The sequence below is a fragment of the Stenella coeruleoalba genome (assembly GCF_951394435.1).
Source record: "Stenella coeruleoalba genome assembly, chromosome: 10".
Lineage (NCBI taxonomy): Eukaryota > Metazoa > Chordata > Mammalia > Artiodactyla > Delphinidae > Stenella > Stenella coeruleoalba.
In genome coordinates, this window is record NC_137156.1 from 41,797,377 (window position 1) to 41,804,978 (window position 7,602).

Below are 7,602 nucleotides of genomic sequence, written 5' to 3' on the forward strand. Positions count from 1 at the left end.
TGCTTACGTTTATGGAATATTTTTTATGCTTTTCAGACTAACTGTACCCGTGCGTTATCCCTTTTAATGATCCCTCGATTCACTGGGCTCTTGCTATGTGTCAAGTGCTTTGCATTTCTTATTTGCAAGCTAGGTGAAGGAGCCAGGTTCAGAAAGGTGAAGTTAACAAGTACAAAGTCACACTGCTGATTGGGAGTGGATCTAGATTCCACTAGTTTCGAAATACAAGCTATGGGCCTTCCCTGGCGGCCCAGTGGTTAGGACTCTGTGCTTCCACTGTAGGGGGAACGGGTTCGATTCCTAGTTGGGGAACAAAGATCCTACATGCTGCAAGGCGTGGCCAAACAAAACAAAACAAAACAAAAGACCCCACCAAGCTATATCGGTTATCTCACACTACTTCTAATAACCTTAGTAACAAAAACAACAACCTCTTACCTGTGAATAATTTGCAGAGTTGTTCTGCTACTCTTAGTTACCAAACATCCTGGAGGTAGGCAGGGCAGGGATTTTATTTATGAGACTGAAAGGCAGGAGACTTAAGGGATTTGTCTTGGTGCATAATTGGAGATTGACCGAGATTGGAACTCAAGCCACATATCTTCTAATCCAGTGCTTTGACTTGAATTCAAACGTGCTTGTGGTGGGGAGCAGACTGTGGGGAGACACAGCGTCTAAAAACCCTGCCATCATCCCCCAACCTTTGAAATCCTAGGAAAGTACACGGAGCAGGAGCTTGAAGAGTGAGTAGTGATGGAGGAAACTGGAAAAGACCAACCCTGGATGGGTAAAGAGAACTGAGAAGGGAAACAGAAGAAATGTATATCAAAAGACATTTATCTGGGGCTTCCCTGGTGGCGCAGCGGTTGAGAGTCCACTTGCCGATGCAGGGGACACGGATTTGTGCCCCGGTCCGGGAGGATTCCACATGCCACGGAGCGGCTGGGTCCGTGAGCCATGGAGCGGCTGGGTCCGTGAGCCATGGCCGCTGAGCCTGCGCGTCCGGAGCCTGTGCTCTGCAACGGGAGAGGCTGCAGCAGTGAGAGGCCCGCGTACTGCAAAAGAAAAAAAAAAAAAAAAAAGACATTTATCAAAGTTAAAAACAGATGTTAAACTAGGAGAAATATGGACATTAAAGAGGAAAAAGTTTATTCATCTTAATCGATGCAGAAAAACTACTCAAAATATTCAACATCCATTGATATTGAAGAAAAATGAACATAACCTGTTAAAGGACATATTCAAAAATCCAACAGCACACATCACAATAATGGTGAAGTGTTGAAAGCCTTCCTCTTTTTATTTATTGCAGTGCGTGGGCTTTTCATTGCGGTGGCTTCTCTTGTCACGGAGCACAGGCTGTAGGTGCACGGGCTTCAGTAGTTGTGGCTCGCAGTCTCTAGAGTGCAGGCTCAGTAGTTGTGGCACACGGGCTTAGTTGCTCCGTGGCATGTGGGATCTTCCTGGACCAGGGCTCGAACCCGTGTTCCCTGCACTAGCAGGCAAATTCTCAGCCACTGCGCCACCAGGGAAGCCCAAAAGCCTTCTTCCTAAGATGAGACACAAGGCAAGGAAACCTGCTCTCAGTAATCCTAGTCAATACAATAATGGAAGTTTTAGCCAGTCCAATAAACAACAACAGCAAATATATAGACGTTGGAAAGAAACAAGAATTTCAGTATTTACAGATGAAATATACAGTATTTGCATGTGTAGCAACCCTAAAAGAAAATTCAAGTGGAATTAATAAGTGAGTTTAGTAAAGTTGCTAGGTGGGAAATCAATATAGAAAAAAAATCAATTGCATTTCTATCATCAGCAACCATCAGTCAGAAAGTGTAACTTTTAAAATGTACCATTTGGTTACATAACTATATACGTATATAAAAGTCAAGCTATGCACTTGATTTTTGCACTTTATGTTATACTGCAATACAATTTTTAATTAAAAATACCATTTACAATAGCAATAAAAATACAAATTACTTAGGAATAAATTTAACAACTGGAATGTAAACACTTTGTGGAGAAAATGATAAAACTTATTGGAAGATGTTCAAGAAAATCTAAATTAATGAAAAGATATACTATGTACTTGCAGAGAAAGACTTGATGTTGTAAAGATGTAGTTCTCTCCAAGGCCTTGGTGTTGGGCTAAGGGGGATGATAGAGTCCATGATGCCTGGTCCTGCTAGAGTCTCTTTCATCTGCCTATCTCAGGAGCAGGATGAGTGAGACTGCCCTTGGTGGTCCTTTCCCCCTCGCCAGAGATCCCTCCTGCAAGCTGAGGAGGATTTCTTACCTTGGAAATCACATTCCTGAAACCCGTGTCCCCTCTTCCACTGCTTCTCTTCCTTGTTTCTCTGGCGGATTCCCTTCTCCCTGCCCAGCCCTTTGTAGGCCTCTCCGCAGACGACAAAATGTGCAGTAAAGTTACCTTATGATTACCAAAGGGGAAAGGTCGGGGGGGAAGGATAAGTTAGGAATTTGGGAGTAACATATACACACTACTATATATAAAATAGCTAAACAACAAGGTCCTACTGTATAGCATAGGCAGCTATATATTCAATATCCTATGATAAACCATAATGGAAAAGAATATATAAAAAATGTATACACATGTATAACTGAATCACTTTGCTGTATAGCAGTAATTAAAACATTGTAAATCAACTATACTTAAGTAAAAAAAAATTTTTAAAGAAAAATGGAAATATTTAAAGGAAAACAAATCCATCATTCTGCTAGCCACAGAAACCACTGTTCGTATTGTTGTACTGCCTTGCAACCTTTTTTCCATACATGTTGTTGCCTAGTTGAAATTCCAAAGATAAAAACCAAACAGAGAAACAAACCAAAAAATGTGAGACTCTTTAGATAAACAAAATTTAGTATATCCATAAAATGGACTATTATGCAACCATAAAAAGAAAGTACTCATACATGCTACAACATGGATGAACCTTGAAAACATTATGCTGAATGAAAGAAGCCAGACACAAAAGGCCACATATTGTGTGATTCCATTTATCTGAAATGTCCAGAATAGGCAAATCCATAGAGACAGAAAGTAAATTAATGGTTCCAGGGACCAGGGGAGGGAGGAATGGTGATTGGCTAATGGGTACAGGTTTCTTTTCGGATTGATAAAAAGTGTTCCAAAATTAGATAGTGGTGATGGTTGACCAACTCTGTGAATATACTAAAAGCCAATGAATTGTACATTTTAAAAGAATGAATTGTATTTCTCAAAATTGTTATAAAAATGTCACTCAGTTTTCAAGTACAATTCATCATTTCTTAAGTGCCCACTCTGTCATGCATTGTGCGAGGCTCTTGGGCTACACTGATGGAGATAAACATCTCTTTCCTCCCAGAGCTTCCAGTTTGGGAGTGAAGGGGACACAGACAATAAAATGTTACCATATGGCAGAAGGAAGACAGGTGCTAGAGTCAGATCACCTTGCTCAGAGGTGAGGAGTGGGAGAAATATTTCCAGAGGAAGTTCTCATCTCAGCTGGGAGCAGCAAGATAAGTAAAAGTAAAGAGAAAAAGCAGCTTCCATTTCACAGGGGTGGAGACATGTGGGTGCAGGACAGGAGCTGAGGTCCCCAGCCAGAGGTGGTTGATTTCCCCCAAGTTGTTCTCCCTGTATCCCAGAGTTCCATTTGAAAACACAACCAAGGCATAGGTAGATACCACTCCTGTGAGGGAGAGACCCACTCATTGCCATAGACAGTCCCGGGGAGGAGTGGGCCTTGTGATTTATTCTGGAGAGGAAGGCTTCCGGCTCATCCCGGAATATTCCAACGCTGCAGCTAAGGTTATATTTATTATATGAAGTTACATTTGTATAGCGACCTTATATTGATAACCCATTGTCTATCCCATTGTTAACCCAGCCAGGAACTTGCTGATTTTGTTATAATTAATCATATCTGTGTATTATCTTGCCAAGTTAGATTCCAAATGTCGAGTTTCTCTCCTTGTGGGCTGTATAAGTTAAAAAAAAAAAAAAAGATCTCATAACACATTTGCTTTCAAAACACACATCACTATATTTTTTTTTTTTTTTTTTTTTTTGCGGTACTGGGGCCTCTCACTGTTGCGGCCTCTCCTGTTGCAGAGCACAGGCTCCGGACGCACAGGCTCAGCGGCCATGGCTCACGGGCCCAGCCGCTCCGCGGCATGTGGGATCTTCCTGGACCGGGGCACGAACCCGTGTCCCCTGCATCGGCAGGCGGACTCTCAACCACTGCGCCACCAGGGAAGCCCCTCTATATATTTTTTAACATCTTTATTGGAGTATAATTGCTTTACAATGGTGTGTTAGTTTCTGCTGTATAACAAAGTGAATCAGCTATACATATACATACATCCCCATATCTCCTCCCTCTTGTGTCTCCCTCCCACCCTCCCTATTCCACCCCTCTAGGTGGACACAAAGCACCGAGCTGATCTCCCTGTGCTATGCGGCTGCTTCCCACTAGCTATCTATTTTACATTTGGTGGTGTATATATGTCCATGCCATGCCACTCTTTCACTTTGTCCCAGCTACACTTCCACCTCCCTGTGTCCTCAAGTCCATTCTCTATGTCTGCGTCTTTATTCCTGTCCTGCCCCTAGGTTCTTCAGAACCTTTTTTTTTTTTTTAAGATTCCATATATATGTGTTAGCATACAGTATTTGTTTTTCTCGTTCTGACTTACTTCACTCTGTATGACAGTCTCTAGGTCCATCCACCGCCTTACAAATAACTCAATTTCGTTTCTTTTTATGGCTGAGTAATATTCCATTATTTATATGTTCCACATCTTCTTTATCCATTCGTCTGTCAATGGACACTTAGGTTGCTTCCATGTCCTGGCTATTGTAAATAGAGCTGCAATGAACATTGTGGTACATGACTCTTTTTGCGGTACGTGGGTCTCTCACTGCTGTGGCCTCTCCTGTTGCGGAGCACAGGCTCTGGACGCGCAGGCTCAGCGGCCATGGCTCACGGGCCCAGCCGCTCCGCGGCATGTGGGATCTTCCCAGACCGTGGCACGAACCCGTGTCCCCTGCATTGGCAGGCGGACTCTCAACCACTGCGCCACCAGGGAAGCCCTGTTTCTAGATTTTTTGATGATGGCCATTCTGACTGGTGTGAGACGATACCTCATTGTAGTTTTGATTTGCATTTCTCTAATGATTAGTGATGTTGAGCATCCTTTCATGTGTTTACTGGCAATCTGTATATCTTCTTTGGAGAAATATCTATTTAGGTCTTTTGCCCATTTTTGGATTGGGTTGTTTGTTTTTTTGATATTGAGCTGCGTGAGCTGCTTGTATGTTTTGGAGATTAATCCATTGTCAGTTGCTTCGTTTGCAAATGCTTTCTCCCATTCTGAGGGTTGTCTTTTCGTCTTGTTTATGGTTTCCTTTGCTGTGCAAAAGCTTTTAAGTTTCATTAGGTCCCATTTGTTTATTTTTGTTTTTATTTCCATTTCTCTAGGAGGTGGGTCAAAAAGGATCTTGCTGTGATTTACGTCATGGAGTGTTTTGCCTATGTTTTCCTCTAAGAGTTTTATAGACATCACTATATCTTGATCTTCCACAAAGGAAAACATTTATAATGTAAGGTAAGTGAAAAAGACCACCATCTTGTATATACACTACAACTAAAATTATATTTAGCAAAAAAAAAAAAAAAAAAAAAGGATGCATGAGAAAAAGAGTGGGGAAAAATAATAAAAAGCTAAACTTTTCACCATGTTTACATATGTCATGTAACACGGTTTTCATACCTAGATATGAAAAAATTACTTTAAAAAAGCTTCCCTTGAGACTGACGATACCTCTCCCAAATGATATCAGTTGACGTTTTTGAGGACACAAAAGTCAGACGGGGGACGCTGGAAAATTTCAGTTTGCATTTTTCTACCCAAAGACTAATAGAGATATTTAGTCCATAGGTAATTTCCCCAGTGCCTTTCCAGTTTTCAGAAAGATAAGAGAGCTCCTGACATTAACTCCAAACAGATGGCTGGAGCTGCTTTTGCCATCTCTTCCTTCCTCTCCCTGCTCTCCCAAACTACAGCGAAAGGCACAGATCTAGAATAGGAGGAGAAGCAAGACTGTGGCTGAGAACGGCCGTGTGGCACTGGGCTCGAGGGCATCTTCAGAGCCAGGTGTCATCCGTGCTTCATCTCAAGCTGCACGGGAATCTTATTTCTAACCATGTGTCACAAAATTCCACTATGACAAACCGTAATGAATGAAGGTCCTGGAGAGTTTCTCATGCTGGAAATGTTCATATCTGGACTTAGAAATAAGTAGTCATTTAAGTGGGCTAGAAGTTTGGTTAGAAGAAAGAAATGTGGTTTTCTATATCATACTGTCATGTCTTTAATGGGAAATGGAAGGTATTGAATAAACCAGGGAGTCTCTGCACACACTCTCCTGCCTCGAGACCCCTGCCTTAGACATGAAGACCTCCACCTCCAGTCTCCAGAAACAGTTGCCAAGGAGGCATCACTCACTACTGCCATACCCTTCATCTGCGAGGACAGGCATCCCAGAAGACAGCCACTCCAAAAAGCAGTGTCAAAGGTCCAGGCAAGATACGCCCTTTAAAGTAAGTCTAGGGAATCATCTTCCTTTGTTTGGTCACTGCTTCTCAGAAAAACTGAGTTATTAAAGAAAATCAGTGTTAACATCTTGCTTCATGTTTTGCAAGACTCAAATTCAGTGTAAAAAACTCTTGATCCTGGGCCAGTTGTAGCATGGAGCCTGGGGCTCCTCCAACATGCCACACTGTGCTGGGTGCTAGGAATACAGCAGTGAATGGGACAGACATGGTCCCTGACTTTTCTGAAGTTCTTGCCAGTGAGGAGTACAAACAGATGAGCAGATAGGCAATCACAAAAAACTAGGAGATCATCAATGTGACATACGTAGCACAGCACGTACAACACTATGAGTTACTGCATCACTGGGCACGGAAGGCCAGAGCCAGGCTCTTCAAGTGCGCAGAACTGAAGAGGGCTGGAGCACAGAACAATCTGGGGAGATGAGGCTGGAAAAGGTGCAAGGTGGTCAAAGGTGTCCTTCACCTCATGTGTGTCCCTGGCTGTTGGCACCGCTCCACTGGCTCCACTGGCCCCCAGGAAAGTCAGCCACTTGCTCTACAGTCTGCACCTTACTCCAGGTTGTCCCCTGGGCGTGGCTCTGCCTACCTCCTCCTCAGACTTTCAAGACCTCAGCTCCACAAGCAGGCCGGCCCTTCTCATCAGCTGATGTGGCGGCGTCCGAGGTTAGTCTCTAGTAATGCAGCTCAAAGGGATGGACGGACCTCATATAAATGAGACTGCTCTTCTTGCTGCCCCCTGCTGGTGGCTGTGTGTAAAAGGCAGAGGTGCCACATCCTTGAAAACCATCACATTCCAGGAAGGCAGCGATTGTGTCCTGGAGAGGCAGAGAGAATATATGGTTGAAACACGGGTTGATGTATGTGTGGATTAACAAATTCCAAACTATCCGTTTAACATGACCAGAAAACAAATGATCCTTTACTTTTTCCTGCGTACTCTAAGTCTTGCGTTTGTGGTCATAATCAG